This window comes from Hemiscyllium ocellatum, chromosome 43 (assembly GCF_020745735.1).
Source record: "Hemiscyllium ocellatum isolate sHemOce1 chromosome 43, sHemOce1.pat.X.cur, whole genome shotgun sequence".
NCBI lineage: Eukaryota > Metazoa > Chordata > Chondrichthyes > Orectolobiformes > Hemiscylliidae > Hemiscyllium > Hemiscyllium ocellatum.
The window spans coordinates 30,210,216-30,225,814 of record NC_083443.1 but is presented as its reverse complement, the minus strand read 5'-3'; the positions used below and the strand labels follow the sequence as shown (position 1 = coordinate 30,225,814).

The window sequence follows — 15,599 nt, the reverse complement described above, 5'->3', positions numbered from 1 at the left end:
TTGGCCCACTTCCTCAGCTGCTGCATGGTCCAGTCATTCTCATTATTGGACACTGGATGACTGTTCCTCTTTCAGTTATGTGTAAGGGTTACAGAGGAAAGGCAGGAGAATGGTACTAAGTCACATTGCTCATTTGGAGGGCTGGTGCAGGCACAATGAGCCGAATTGCCTCCCCCTGAACCATAGTGATTCCTCTTTGTTGAATATTTACAGTGTGTAAGTTGGTGACCTGCTTTCACTCGTTATAACAGTGCCCATACTTCAGATGTGCTTACTCAGCTGTAAAAGTACCTTATAGATGTAATAAGGGTTGTCAAAGTCACTAAATCAATGCACTCCCTTCCTTTTTCATTGTTTCCCTCCCATCTTCAAAACTTCACCTGCAGTCTGCCCCATTGGCTAACTTCCTAGCACTGCTGAAGGACGCTGTGCAACTTTCAGCTCCACAGAAGGTGAAGCAGAGCGATAGGTATCGAGAAGCCAAGGTCACAAATTGGGCAGTACAGGTCTTACAAAGTCAGTCACTTGCTACGCTGCCAGTAATGAAAAGGAACTAATTCAATAAAGAGGTCCCTTTCTGCTGTACACACAAACAGTGAGGTTCCACACAGAATGGAAAAGTTAAGGAGAAAAGATCGGAATAGTAGCTTTTACCTGAACTGCATTCGGGTTGCTGGCCGCTCTTCTCTCTCTCTCTCTCTCTCAGTCTCACTTGTCAACACCTCTCTCAGCAACAGACAGAGTTCTGCAACTTCTGTTTGAATGCACTTTGTAGGTCAGGAGACTGGTGGGGAGGAGTTGGAATAAAAGTTGCACCAGCTCCTTTGTAACTTGCTACCCAGCCCACATGCAACGAAAGCTCCTCGCCCGACTGTGAACTCTTTCACCGCTGTCTACATTTTACACTTTGACAGTGAGTGATGTTTTCTCAATCTCAGTGTCAGCATTATGAGTCGATTTCCCTCCCTGGTGCCTTGTGGAATGGAATGTTCCAGAGTAGCTCAGCTGTACAGCCACTGTCCGGGTGGCTGCTGCTGCTGCTGCTGGTGAGCTGGGTGTCAGGATTGCCAAGCCTCCAGGACGGCCACGGAACATTCCAGAAGCAGAGATTAGTGTCCAAGCAGCAACCTAGAGGGAAGTCAAAACGCCATTTGTCTTTTGAAAACATTTGTACGTCTTGATCAGATCACCAGTCCTTTCAGCCCTCATGTCTATGCTCACTTTTCATAGAACAGTCCATTCACTCCCATTACCCCATTCTATCCCATGCTCCCACAAGGTCATGCCATGCACGCACTCCATCCAATTTCCTTTTAAAATCATGGATCATTCCCGACACCTGCCCCACCCAGATTTCACAGACACTGATGATGAAAATATTAGAAATTCATAGAATCATATAGTACAGAAAAGGCTCTTTGGCCCATTGAATCCATACCATCCAAAATGCGCTACTATTTACACCAGTCCCACTTTCCCACATTAAGCCTATAACCTTGAATGTCATAACACTTCATGCCTTCACCCAAGTATTTTTTTAAAGATTGTGATGTTTCCCACCTCAACTACCTCCTAGGCAGTCCATTCCAGACCCTGACCACCCTCTGGGTGAAAAGTGTTTTCCTCAAATCTTCTCTAAACCTCCTGCCTTTCACTTTGAAGGTGTCTACCCACGTTATTAACCCTCTAACTAAGGGGAAAAGCCAGTTTCTATTCACTCGTCCATAACCTTCATAATCTCTCACTGGTCCCCCCTTAGCCTTTTCAACTATAGCAGGCAACATCCTGGTGAACCCCATCTGTACACTTCCAATGCCCTCACATCCGTCCTGTCACTGGGGGAGAAGGCTGTTTCACTGACATATGATGTAGAAACTACTTTCTCTTTGGCAACACTGGATGGGCATTAAGGTTGATCTTCCCTCCCATCCGTATGAGATTATATACATAGAATACATTCATAGAATCTCGACAGTGTGAAAGAAGGCCATTTGGCCCATTGAGTCCACACTGACCAACCAAACAGCAACCCACCCAGCAACCTACCTCCCTACTCTATCCTTGTAACCCTGTATTTCCCCTGGCTAACCACCAAGCCTGCACATCCCTGGACACTATGGGCAATTTAACATGGCCGATCTACCTAACCTGCACATCTTTGCACTGTGGGAGGAAACGGGAGCACCCAGAGGAATCCCAAGCAGACACGAGGAGAATATATAAACTCCACACAGACAGTCACCGAAGGCTGGAATCGAACCCAGGTCCCTCGCGCTGTGAGGCAGCAATGCTAACCACTGAGCCACCCTATCAGAAACATTCCCCACTCCCCTTTCCCCTCACTGTATTTACTAAATATTTAAGTGGCACTTCCTCCAGAAGTCAGTCATGTTTTTAATTAAAAGAACAATTTACAAACACAGCCCATCAGGACAGTGCAAAGGCATCAAAAGTCAAGGAAATGTAAGCAGAGAGGGGTGGGGGCTAGATTGAAATGGAGTGGGAGAGGATGAGGCGCAGGTCAAGAATCAAAGGCAGACGCTGATCCTAACCCTAACCCTATCCCTATCTCTAAACCTATCCCTAACTCTGAACCTATCACTAACCCTGACCTTAACCCTGACCCTATCCTTAACCCTAACTCTGACCCTAACCCTATCCCTAACTTTAAATCTATCCCTAACTCTGACCCTATCCCTAACCCTAACTCTGACACCTAACTCTATCCCTAACTCTAAACCTATCCCTAACTCTGACCTTAACCCTGACCCTATCTTTAACCCTAACTCTGACACTAACCCTATCCCTAACTTTAAATCTATCCCTAACTCTGACCCTATCCCTAACCCTAACTCTGACACCTAACTCTAGCCCTAACTCTCTACCTATCCCTAACTCTCTACCTATCCCTAACTCTGACCTTAACCCTGACCCTATCCTTAACCCTAACTCTGACCCTAACCCTATCCCTAACTTTAAATCTATCCCTAACCCTGATCCTATCCCTATCCCTCACCCTAACCCTAACTCTGACACTAACCCGATCCATAACTTTAAATCTATCCCTAACCCTGATCCTATCCCTCACCCTGACCTTAACCCTGAACCTAAACCTCACCCTAATCCTGACCCTGACCCTAACCTTAAACATCACCCTATCATTGTTTGCAATTCTAATGAAAGTTGTGCAAAGTGACCTCAATGATTCTATTCAGGTTGATCAGAATGGGATGCACCCCCAAGAGATCTGTGAAACTCGAGCAGAAAGAGAATTTTGAGGTTCTCCATCAGAGTAAGCTGTTTGCTCTGATTTAGGACCATAAGACATAAGAGTGGAAGTAAGGCCATTTAGCCCATCGAGTCCACTCCACCATTCAATCATGGCTGATGGGTATTTCAACTCCATTTATCCGCACTCTCCCCGTAGCCCTTAAGCAGAGAGGGGTGGGGGCTAGATTGAAACGGAGTTGGAGAGTATGAGGTGCAGGTCAAGAATCAAAAGCAGACCCTGGTCCTAACCCTAACTCTGAGGCAATGTCAACTTCTTTCTACACTGGAGATAAAACTGCCCCATTCCCATCTGACTTTCAAAACAGTGTGGATCATGGACTAAATTTACCCGCTCCCCAACAATGCTGATTATGCCAGGTTTTCATGGAATGAAAACATCATTTAACGTATTTAGCTGCAGTAAATCTTCCAAAAGAAACATCCCTTAAAGGGATGAAAGGCTATAAAGATTTAAGTCTGGATTATTTGTTGGCCTGTTTATTTTTTGAACTGGGCAGAAAATCCAGCATTGGCTGAAAGTTCAATCAAGTGAAGATGCCTACAACAAATTGCATTTATATAGCACATTTCAGGTAGTAACATGTCTCAGGGTATTTCACGAAGCAGTGTCAGACATTTGACACTGATCCACGTGTGGAGACAATAGGAAAGGAACCAAAACCTAAATGGCTGGAAAAGCTCAGCAGGTCTGACAGCGTCTGTGGAGAGAAATCAGAGCTAACATTCCAGGTCTGGTGAGGCTTACTGAGAACTCAGTTTTCAGCATCTGTAGTTCTTACAGTTTTTAATAGGAAAGAGGCAGTTCGGACAATGGGTCACTGTTCTTTGATCCACAGATATTGCCAGACCTGCTGCGTTTCTCTAGCAATTTGTTTCAGGTGTTAAGCAGCATCTGAGGCTGTGAGATTAGGAGAGTGAATTTCAGATTGTTATTGGATGGTGAATGAACATTTCGAGATCCAGGGTTCCTGCATTATAACAATGCACAGTTCAGCATTCACTGCCTCTGGAGAATCATGATGTGTGTGCTGCTGTACTAAAACAGGAAGCTTTGCAACTGTACAATGTTCCATTCTGTTCCAATGTGCATTACAGCCAATGAAGTGGGTGGTCATTTCTGTATAAGACCAAATGCAACATCCAGTTAGCACACAGCTCCCACAGACATCAGTGTGGCAACGAACAGGTAAATCTGTTTTTCCTGATGTTGAGAGGGAAGTATATACACCAAGAAGGAATCCCTCCCCACCCATTTTGATATGTGCCACTGAATTGTTGACATTGCACTGCAAGGGTAGACGTGGTCTGGCTTTTTAATGTCACACCTACAGGACGATACCTCTGGCAGTGCAGGGATGTACTGGACTGGCCCACCTGGATTTCTTCAGCTGGATTGGGAAATGAACCTGAGGACCTCTAAGGCCAGGCCCAAGCCACAGCTGACACGAGATCCCACCCTTCCTTTTGCCATCATTGACACTTTTAATCAGGCAACCCCCCGCCCAGGATTTGTTCCTTTCAACAGCATAAGATTTATACAACTGAGCAAGAATCCGCTCTCCAGTTCTCAGGTTGCTCCAAACCTCTTTAACGTTTGCACAGGAAAACCTGTTCCTTTAAGGAGTGTCAGAGCCAGACATGGTGCAAGCGAGCTGGCAAGGCTTCAGTTCCATTGCCCGTACCTTGTCAGCTCAGATCACTCAGAAAGAGATAATATACCTCCAGTTGAGAGGATGACAGAACGCTGTAATGAAACATTGCTCTGAGTTTGGAATACGGGTCTCGGCTGAGTACTCCCATTGACAGCTTTGATCATAAAGATGTGCGGGATTTCCACTCAAATTGGATTTTATTCACACACCCCCCCCCCATGCAGTCTCTGTGTCTCCCCCACCCCTCTCAAAGGTGACGTTCCCCTGGGTGCTGACACTGAAAAGGAGCCACTTTTTACGAGAAGCTGAAGCACCTCATTATAAACATTAACATTCCCTGAGATTCTAAAAACCAGTCAAATATCAGCCAGTCTCGAGCATCCAAAGCTAATTTTGGGTTCCAAACTGATTTATATTAGCTACCGTTCCAAAACCTCTATATCTCTGTCTGCTTAAACTGTTTGGCATCTCACATTATAAATATTGATCATAGTAATGTTTTGTTGAAAAATGTGGTGCTGGAAAAACACAGCAGGACAGACAGCATCCGAGGAGCAGGAGAATCGACGTTTCGGGCATTGGCCCTTCATTCCTGAAAAAGGGTTTATGCCCGAAACGTCGATTCTCCTGCTCCTCGGATGCTGCCTGGCCTGCTGTGTTTTTCCAGCGCCACATATTTCAACTCTGGTACTCCAGCATCTGCAGTCCTCACTTTCTCATAGTAATGTGTGTTCCCAGCATCTTGTCAGATGCAGATCTATTCATTCCAAGTCATTTCAAACCCAGCACCCTTACGTATATTTAAGCCTGAGATAGATTGTTGATCATTAGGAACTCGAGTAATGAGGAACGAGCAGGAAAGTGAACATGAGGAGTATCCAATCAGCAATGATTTCATTGAGTGGTGGAGAAGGCTGGAGGGGCAAATGACCTACTCTATTCTAATTCCTATTCCTATTCAAACCCAGAAAGCAAATCTGCACTATCAAATCTACATGGATTCTGTACCTTTATGAACATGTACAGTCTAACAGAGTGAAGGACTTACTAAAGGAAGCCTCAACTCCTACCTCTTGCATGTGAAGTTATTTTAATCAGCTTCACTTTAGCCCCTGGTATTTTAGATTAAACAATTTGAAGCAACCCATACAATATGGCCCATAGAGTCTGACCTGGTACTCCAAAGAACTAGATCCACTCACCCCACCCCCCCCCCCCCAATTTCCCAATAACCCTGTATTTCCCATGGCTAACCCACCTCACCTTCCCATCTCCGGATACAATGGGCAATTTAGCACAGCCAATCCACCCAAACCTGCACATCTTTGGACAGTGGGAAGAAACCCACACAGACATGGAGAATGTGAAAACTCAACACAGAGGGTCTCCCAAGGGTGGAATTGCACCCGGCTGCATGAGGCAGCAGCGCTAACCACTGTCTCGTTTCTATCTGGCGGGCGGGGGATGTATATTGATGCGGTGAGATTAAGTAATGGCGAGATGATAATGCTGCAAACAAGTGTCTCGCCACCTAACTTCATGAGAATCTCGCCTCGCCATTCAAACACCCAGTTAGAAGACAGAATATTTTGTTTTTGACATTGAGAATCTCCTTCCTGCTGTCCTCCCAATATTCCCAATGTTCCTACTGCAGCCCACATCGCTCAGTGCCTGGAAAAGGTCCACCCACACCGTTCACAATGTTTCCCGGTTCAAACCAGCTTGTAAAAAATGCCATGAATGAAGTATAGTTAAATCCAGTATACGTTACTGATTTAATTCCAGCTATCAATAGCAGTGCAGTGGTCTCCAAGAATGATTGATGGGTGATTTGGCCCTAGTTCCTCTAGACCTGGAGAGGACAATGGACAGCACAGTCCACCACTGGCCTGGTCGATCACAGTCACTTTCGCTCCAGCCCAGGTGGTGTCCTGCTCTTGAACATCCTCCTCAAATGTACATCGCCTGGTCAGCTTTGGTCAGCCCCCATCTTCTTTTCCCCTCTGGTGGTGTCCATTCCATTCTGCCAGGATGTGCGGCTGGTGTCTCTACCTTTGCAGCATTGGTGGCGTGACTACAGGCAGCTATAGGTTATAGCCAGAGAGTCTGTGAGCAATCTTGCTTGTGTAGGAATTGGAAGCTGACCTGTCAGGGGCTCTCTTATGGTGCATGGCAGTGTCCTTACCCCTGGACTAGGAGGCCTGGGTTCAAGTCCCACCTGCTGCAGGGATGTGTAATGATGTATCTGAACAGTTTGATTAGGAAAATAGTCTTAAACTTTTTTGAAAATCGCTGTATTGCTGGGCATTTCACTGGAACTGAGGCAGAGTGTGTATGAGAGTGAACAATGGGATAAAGCCACAAATTAGTATATTTAAATCAACCTGTTCAGAGAGCTCTGGGACTTGAACCCTGTAGTATGGAGGGAGGCACTCTAGTGCTACCACTAACACCAAAGAGTTATAGTGTACGGATGGGGCTATTTGATCCATTGTGGGAAAAGGTTTTAATTGCAATTAGAGACAAACAAAAATTGCAGATACTGGAATCCAAAGGAGACAGGCAGGAGGCTGGAGAGGGGTTACACCTGAAACGTTGACTTCTCCACCTCCTGATGCTGCCTGGCCTGCTGTGTCCTTAATCACAGCTAAGCGGAATGTAACAGGCTGTGGTGTTGATAATCTGACCTGGGCATGTTAAAGGTATCTGGGAATTCTCCTCCTAGTGGTGATTGGCTGCAGACAAGTACCTTGTGAATCCCAGAAGATCCCAGTTCAAGATCCACGTTCCTCAGGGGTGTGTCACAGTTTGTCCAAACAGATTAGGATCAGATTCCTTCACTTTGTCCCTGGTGGGCACTTTGTGAAAGAGGGTCTTGTGGGGCATAGTAGTGACACTATCTCTAAGTTAGGAGATCCTGGTTCCATTCCCACCTGCCCCACATGTGTGTCATAGCTTGTCCAAACAGATTGATCCAAATAACTATTCTAAAGCAGTGAAGTTGTCATTTCTGCAAATTTGCATCTTAATTGATCTTTTGTCAGTGTATATCAGACCTCGATTAAAATGATACACATCCATGGGCATCTTTCTATCCAGGAGGAAGGCCCACTCATTTGTATTTTCCTTCATGAAATTATTGCGTGCCTTTTTCGTTGCGTTTCCTTTCTATTCCCAAGAGTTAAGGCAGCTGTTGTGGTTCTGTTCACCGAGCTGGAAGTTTTTGCTGCAAACGTTTCGTTCCCTGGCTAGGGAACATCATCAGTGCTATTGGAGACTCCTGTGAAGCGCTGCTTTGATGTTTCTTCCGGTATTTATAGTGGTTTGTTCTTGCCGCTTCCGGGTGTCAGTTTCAGCTGACAGATCCATCAACAGACACATCGACCTGGACCCCACGTACAAACTACTACAGCTGAAACTGACACCCGGAAGCGGCAAGAACAAACCACTATAAATACCGGAAGAAACATCAAAGCAGCGCTTCACAGGAGGCTCCAATAGCACTGATGATGTTCCCTAGCCAGGGAACGAAACGTTTGCAGCAAAAACTTCCAGCTCGGCGAACAGAACCACAACAACGGACACCCGAGCTACAAATCTTCAACCAGACTTTAAGTTAAGGCAGCTTTCACTATATTTATGCCTGAATTGTCCTGCTTGCCCACTCTCAACAGAGCTCCGAAAAGGAACTGCTCATTTGTGCAGATCAAACCTAACATCAGAGCAACCAAATTGCTGAGCGCCCACGGCTTAAGATGGATGCAAATTTGTAGAAATGCAGATTTTAACTTTCTGCACCCCCCCCCCCCCCCCCCCCCCCCCCCCCCCCCCCCCAGCACACCCAGGTTTGCCTGGCTCTTACCTGTGCAGCCTGGGAAGTCAAAAACATTCAACAGTCCTGCCCCAAATCGACCTGCAGCTCTCTGCAGAGATTCCTTGTGGCTGCATTGCTATTTTGATTACCCATTAATAAAACATTAAGAACCAGAAAAGTGATAAACTTCCATGGAAGTTAAATTGCTATTTAACTGACACTCGGTTATGTGTACTACACTGCTGAAGGAGAATATAAACCCACATGGTAAATGAAACATCACATCATTAAGATGTATTCTGGCTGTTTCACTCATGCGCTCAGAATCTCATTAGTCCATCATACGTTTTGTGTTTTCTGTTGTTTTTAATAATCCTGCATCAGGTTTTGACTAAACCAGTGTGCTAGAGTAACCTCGTATTCCTTGTGTACAAAGAGAAAGTGTGTGTTGACCAGCTGCATGGGAAACTTGAGATAACAGCTTTGTCTGTCGGTGTCAAATGGGCTGAAAATGTGTTGCTGGAAAAGCGCAGCAGGTCAGGCAGCATCCAAGGAACAGGAGATTCGACGTTTCGGGCATAAGCCCTCAGCCCAACTTGAAGAGAAATGTAGACTTTCATTCATGTAGTACCTTTCACAATCAACCTCACTGCATCCCAAAGCAATTTGCAGGCCATAACGAATTTTGAACTGTAATCACTTGTGTGAAACATGGAAGCCAATTTGAGCCCAGCAAGCTCCCACAAACAGTAATGTGTTGGTGACCAGAGAGTCTCTTCCTGAGCGATGTTGGCTATGAGATGAATGTTGACCCAGACGTCAGGGAGAAGGCAGTTTTGTTTTCTTAAAACAGGTGTCAGCAAATCCTTTTTGTTTGTCCAAAAAGGTCCAGTGAGCTTTTGGTTTTAACGTTTCGTACGTTTTAGATGTTAGTGCTGCTTCAATTTGTAGCTTACTAACCTTTTTGTGTCAGTAATACTTGTGGTTTCAAATTACTCTTTGGAAATTAGAGAAGAAAAATATTGGCAAAGGCACTTCCATTAAATACTGTGGGGCTGGTGCACTAGCTAAGGTCAGCACGGTGGCTCAGTGGTTAGCACTGCTGCCTCACAGCGCCAGAGACCCAGGTTCAATTCCCGCCTCAGGCGACTATCTGTGTGGAGTTAGCACATTCTCCCCGTGTCTGCGTGGGTTTCCTCCCAGTCTCCGGTTTCCTCCACAGACCAAAAATGTGCAGGTTAGGTGAACTGGCCATGCTAAATTGCAGCATAATGTTGGATGTAGGGGGATGTGTCTGGGTGTGTTGCTCTTCAGAGGGTCAGTGTGGACTTGGGCTGAAGGGACTGTTTCCACACAGTAAGTAATCTAATCACTCAAATACTATGTTAGATTGCTGCCCTGAATGAAAGGCTGGTGAGTTGATCTAGACTAATGTTTATCCCTTCATCAACTTTTGCTGAAACAAACCACTTTTGCTATTTTTGATGGGACATTGATGTACGTAAATTGACAGCCATGTTTCCTACAGAGGCAATACTCACTCAGTGTCATTCAACATGGAGGGAGATATAATGAGTCGTCATTGCAAGTTGGAATACAAGAGGTTTCCAGACCTTGAGGGATCTGAAATCAAAAGAATTCTAAAGGTCATTACCAGTTGACTGCATGTGATTAGATATTTGCAGAACTGTGTCCTGCCAGTGAGGTAAAACATAGTCTGAGACGTGCATGGAGCTTAGGACAATGACCAATAAATGTGATTCTGAAAGCAGGCTATTACCTGGCTGACCAATAAACTTCAGTTTCACAACTTGCTGGTGGGGGAGGGGAGTGAAGATGCATTAAACACTCATCCTTTCTTTTCATTATTCATTCACTGATGTGGGCATTACTGGCTAGGCCAATATTTATTGCTCATCCCTAATTGCCCAGAGGGCAGTTAAGAGTCAACCACATTGCTGAGGGTCTGGAGTCACATGTAAGGCCAGACCAGGTAAAGATGGCAGCTTCCTATCCTAAAGGATCAAAGTGAACCAAATGGAGTTTTCCCCAATAATCAACAATGGATTCAAGGTCATCACTCAATTCTCAATTCCAGATATTTATTGAATTCAAATTCCACCAACTGCTATGGTGGGATTCAAACCCAGGTCCCCAGAACTTTACCTGGGTCTCTGGATTAACAGTCAAAAAGTGTGGCACTGGAACAGCACAACAAGCATCCAAAGAGCAGGAGAGTCAATGTTTCAGGCACAAGTCCTTAATGCAGTCTTCACTTCCTCCTAGTCTAGAGCGAGAATACCACAAGGCCATGGCCTCCCCTTAGATTGTGCTGCCCCTGTGTTCCAACTCTGGTAAATGTGGAGTATTGAATTTTAACTTGCATCATTTAATGGTGATAATTAAGATCTTTCATGCCCATTGACTGATGGCAAACTTTCAGTTCAGGTTGCAATCAGCCTGGCTTCAAGTCATTGAGAATTGGTCGTAGTCCATCTCTTCACACATTACAATATGGTCAGGAACTTCCACTCAGGAAAGATTTCAGATTTATAGCTCCTGGAGTATCTCCTTGAAAAACCCTCAGGTCTGTAAAATGGAATTCTATGTCCATGAAACCATTTGCATAGAGGCCAAAATGTCTTTTCAAAACCACGTTTTGCAGTAATTAAAAGCCATAAACCCCATCTCTTACCTTGCTGTAAACCTTGTTTATTTGTCCCCTAAACCTACTTGAGTTTTCTGAAAACAGTGGCTGTCTTCTAGCTCATTTGAAACTGTTGACCTCATTCCTCAATATAAACCTGTTTATTCTGAAAAATGTCCAAACTGTTCAATATATTTTAATTTTTCCACATGGCATATAAACTTGTGGTAGGGAAGTGATGGCCTAGTGATATTGTTGCTGCATTATTACTCCAAAGACCCAGGTAATGTTTAGGGACCTGGGTTCAAATCCCACCATAGTAGATGGTAGAATTTGAATTCAATGAAAAATCTGGAATTAAGCACCTAATAATGACTGTTGATTGTCAGAAAAACTCATCTGAGTCATGAATGTCCTTTAAGGAAGGAAAATGCCATCCTTACCTGGAGTCACACAATATTGTTGACTCTTAGTTGCCCATTGGACAATGAGAGACGGGCAATGAGTGCTGGCCTAGCCAGCAATGCCCTCATCCTGTGAATGAATATTAAGAAAAAATAAGCATGTATTTCCAACAATTTTGAAATGACCAGCAAGCCACTCAGCTCAAAGGCTTCAAATGTGGATGACATCTGTATCCCGTAAAGAGCCGAGAATCTTCAGGAGGAAGAGCAGGTAGTTATTGGGAACCACTTTGGCTTATTTTCTAGAAAGCTGTGATCAAGTAGAACTGATCTGGACAGGGAAGCTAGTCCACCTCCTGAAAAGAACAAATAACTCAGCAATAGTGTGCTGTGACCACAGATCATAAACCTGGGTCACCAATAGACATACTGAGCTTTAAACTCCAAAATGCCTTTTTTATTTAAACGTAGAAATACAGCCAAAATATGACTGTTGGTGTAAACTCAGTAGCTGTCTGAAGAGGACTCCTGGAATGTCACAGCAGAAGGTGCCAAAGAAATTTCAAAGGTGAAAAACATTACAATCTGAACGGTAATCTCCTGTGAGGATCTGAGGATGTGAAAGTGATGGAATAGAGATCAGCTGTATGAATGAGAAGCATTACTGTATTTCCCCTTTCAAGAATACATGGAGACGGGTCAAAAGTTAGTTTCAGCCCTTGTCTGTTAATGTTTGTGGGTGCTTCTGAGCTAAGGTGTTCAGTTGTGTTAGTGAGCTAAAGTGCTCCTGTCTGCTAGTCAGCTAAGTGCTCATTTGTGCTAGTAACCTGAGATACTCTTATATACTTATTTGAGCACTAGTATATTGTGAAAGTCACAGACTAAGACACATCCTTTCATTAGACTTAGCTGCAAAACTTAACTCCATCATTCCGAGTACTGGAAGCCAATTACCAAACTAATTCTAAAACTAATTCAGCCAAATCAACTACTCAGCTATCAATATTTACGTTTCTTACTCTTCACGACTGAACTAGAAACTGATCTGTATATATTTTAATGTTTATCTTTTTCCACCTGTGTGGATGTGTGTTGAATTAATTTTTCTTCTTGCATTTAGTAACTAATAAACTCTAGCTTTCAATAATGAAAGAAAGACTGATTAAATTTGCTTCTTTTGAAACCTTTGATCTGGAGGGAAGTTGTCCACGAGGGAAGGGATCTTCTATAAATTAAAAATCACACAACACCTGGTTATAGTCCTACAGGTTTAGTTGGAAGCACTAGCTTTCAGAGCGACACTCCTTCATCAGGTGGTTGTCTGATGAAGGAGCAGCGCTCCAAAAGTTAGTGCTTCCAAATAAACCTGTTGGACTATAACCTGGTGTTGTGTGATTTTTAACTTTGTACACCCCAGTCCAACACTGGCATCTCATAAGTCATTCCATAAGTTAATCTTGTTGGAACCAACTGATGGGGGAAATGAGTAAGGAAAGGGAGTCAGTTGATCCTTCCTCATGCAGAAGATTAACAATTTGGAATTCTCTGTCTGGAATCATAAATAATTGTCGAAGATAGCCTAGAGGCTGGCCGTTACAGGAGTAAATATTGGGATCTGGCATTGTAGGGTAGTTAAGCAATGTGATGACTCAGTCAGAAGTCCTTTTTGCCTAACCACTGTGATGAGCTCCCAACCGGGAGCAAGCAAAGGTCAACTACACAGTGTCCTCAAGGAATGGTGAGAGTGCTAACCCCCCCCCCCACCACCCTTCCTCAGAACTGATGGTAGTGAGGAAACATTGCAGAAGATAGGGTGGGGGGAGGGAGTAAGGAGTAAACAGTAGGTGGATATAGAGAGTTTGAGTTTTTTCCATGTGCTTACACCAGCCTCCACACCACAGGTCTTGTTGTCACACCGTCTGCTATTACAAATGATCCATTGTTAGCCGCTAACAGTCCCCATTAACAGCTGTACATTCTCCCAGGCAGATTGTTATCCACTCCTTTGTCTGTCCAACTGTTCTCTCTCTCTCTTTGGGCTCTATCTCCACCTATTGTTTACCCCTTACCTCCCCCACTCTGCCACCAATCTTCTGCATTAAAACAAACATTTCCTCACTACCAACAGGAAGGGTCACTGGACCCAAAAGGTTAACTCTGATTTCTCTCCACAGATGCTGATACACCTGCTGAGCTTTTCCAGCAATTTTTGTTTTTGTTTCTGGTTTCTAGCATCTGCAGTTCTTTCAGTTTTTCACAAGCCAGTCTGGATGTTGTTTGTGCACAGTTAATACAGGATACACCTAGCCAGTAGGGCTGCCTATGTTGACTCCATAAATCCCGTGCCTCCATCCTTAATGTTTTCTGTTAACCTTTGCCTGAGAGAGGAATCATGCATAACCTTTTGGAGTTAATCACTTCAATGGCTGATTTAATCTGAATTAGATGATGTAAAGTGAGATTAAAAATTGTTTAAATTACATCTATGTTCTTGGATAGCTTCAAAACGTGACTAATTGATTTTCTTTTTTGTTCAACTTCTCAAATAACTGTTGGACTTTTGAAATAGATTTCCCGCAGTAAGGAATCAATTGAGAGGAAAAGGTTTGGATAATTGAGCTTTAAATAAAAGTGTTGAAGCGAGGAAAGAATCACCAATTATTGTTTCAAACCATGCGTGGGTTCTGGAACATTTGGCAATATGTTCCCAAAAGACAAGTTAAGGACCTTAACCCCTCATTAACTCTGTTCCAGAATTGTGAAAGCATAAAACTAGTTTATATATAAAAAAAACTATCAACATCCTTCACTCATGCATTGCCTCCCTTTACTCTCTTTTCCTTTAAAGATATTCCATGTTTCTTGTTCTTCTTCACTCTGCTTGGTCTTCTTCTCTTCCCAGTGAGTCCAGTTGAGATTTGGGTTTATGGGCACAGGTTACCATACTGTTCCTTAACCTGCAATTTTGGTCTTTTGTATTTGATACCAGGCACAGTTTTGGTAGACTGTGGGGAAATTGTACCCAAATCTCCTCTGGTCTTTATCTGATGCACACACAAGCTTTTCTTCAGCAGAAACAATAATGTTGGCTCCTTCTCCTCTCTTATTGAGGCTGCTTGCTTGCCTTGTTATCAGGTGAGATAGTCTGAATCTACACAGCAATCATAAATACATTTTCACTGATGCAGACTCAGATTAGCTTGGTAACAAAACAAAAATTCTCGTTCCTTGAGAAAACCTTTAAGAGGATTTTCTTTTTTTAACGTACTGGTAGAGGTGACACAGAGGCAGACAGACATGAATCTCTCGCACAGCCAGCTGGCCTGTCCCGTTTCCAGCTCCATCCCAGCGCTGGGCCATTTTCCCAGAACAGTGAAATGGGGGGACAAGGGGTTAGCAGAGCTATCAACCTACAAGCAAGGTGGGTAAATATTTGATGTTTTTACCTGACGTGGATTTGTGGTTTTTCACTTGTATAACATATGCCCCAAAGATTCAGGTTCCTGGAAGACAGATTGTCATTTGTCACTGCTCACATTCCATGGGTTTGGATTAAAGACAGAATGGTTGAGGAGAAGGCAAGGTCAAGAACTGTCTTCAGGCTTAGACTTCTCTAAAGCATATCTTCTTACAGTTACGAGTGAATATTCCTACACGTGGTAACCTGAGACACGCCAGGCTTTAATCTTCCCATTACTTTATTGAAAGACTAAACCTCAAAGCCTATCACTTCATTCTCGGTGGGCAACTTTCCTCACTTCTCTGTGGGTGTTTCTCTCTCCTGACCTCAC

The 15,599-nt window shown here is 43.9% G+C and overlaps 2 protein-coding genes across 3 annotated transcripts in view; one reads left to right on the top strand and one right to left on the bottom strand.

The window, feature by feature from the left end:
* Positions 1 to 749, bottom strand: part of LOC132834935 (uncharacterized protein C10orf105-like) — a 30,953-nt gene extending 30,204 nt beyond the window's left edge. For both annotated transcript variants that reach the window (XR_009647261.1, XM_060854098.1), the window contains exon 1: positions 655 to 749. The gene's annotated coding sequence lies outside the window, so the exon portion shown is untranslated. The remainder of the gene's footprint in view (positions 1 to 654) is intronic.
* cdh23 (cadherin-related 23) overlaps positions 1 to 15,599 on the top strand; it is a 674,096-nt gene that overhangs the window by 397,012 nt on the left and 261,485 nt on the right. The window lies entirely within an intron of this gene.